The sequence below is a fragment of the Octopus bimaculoides genome, chromosome 9 (assembly GCF_001194135.2).
Source record: "Octopus bimaculoides isolate UCB-OBI-ISO-001 chromosome 9, ASM119413v2, whole genome shotgun sequence".
NCBI lineage: Eukaryota > Metazoa > Mollusca > Cephalopoda > Octopoda > Octopodidae > Octopus > Octopus bimaculoides.
Window position 1 is genome coordinate 89,720,365 of NC_068989.1, and position 776 is coordinate 89,721,140.

The 776-nt window shown below is 37.8% G+C and overlaps 1 non-coding gene across 1 annotated transcript; it reads left to right on the forward strand.

The window, feature by feature from the left end:
- Positions 1-396: 396 nt before the first annotated feature.
- On the forward strand, positions 397-505 carry Trnai-uau (transfer RNA isoleucine (anticodon UAU)). The gene is made up of 2 exons: positions 397-434; positions 470-505. It is a non-coding gene; the product is annotated as a tRNA-Ile (tRNA).
- Positions 506-776: the final 271 nt, after the last annotated feature.

A 776-nucleotide genomic window follows, 5' to 3' on the forward strand; every position in this document is an offset into this window, starting at 1 on the left:
GCAAATCGACTCCAGGACTTATTCTTTATAAGCCTAGTACTTATTCTATCCATTTTTATGAAATTTATGAGGAAGCAAAATTAGTGGTGATAGTGATGAGGTGGGGTGGGGGAGCATGAATAGACGATCCAGTCATTGATTCACCACATTTACTAAATAAAGCAAAACCCAGTTGTCTCCCTTACAAGCGAACACACGCACACACACACACATACGCGCACGCCCACGCCCACGCATTCTCTGTCTGTCTGTCTGTCTTTCGCTCTCGCTTCCACATTTCTGGACTGAAGAGATCTCATGACATTATCAGTAAAAGTAGACAATAATATTTACATATATCTATAGATAAATTAGTTAGTCATTCATTGACTTAAATTTTTATTCTGGCTGCCGCCTGCCCCGGTGGCACAATCGGTTAGCGCGCCGTACTTATAGACAGTACCTTCCTTGTGTTAACAAGTCGGGAGATATGCGGAGGTTGTGAGTTCGAGCCTCACCCAGGGCAGAGCTTTTTTTTTTAAATCCGGTTTTTATTAAGCAAATGTTTTTATGTTGGTTATTATACCAGACTCGGAGGTTGTATTCCTCCTGTAGTTTGCATTTTATTATTCGTGTTTTAAAAATTTTTTGTTAATTTATTAGAAATGGTGATGTATTCAAAAGTGAAGATTGCGTGTACGAATCTCCTTAGGTCAATAAATATTCTTTACAAGATTTTGTAGAGAATCTTTAAAAAGATGAGGAATTGTAGAAAAATCAATTGGCTGAAAATATAT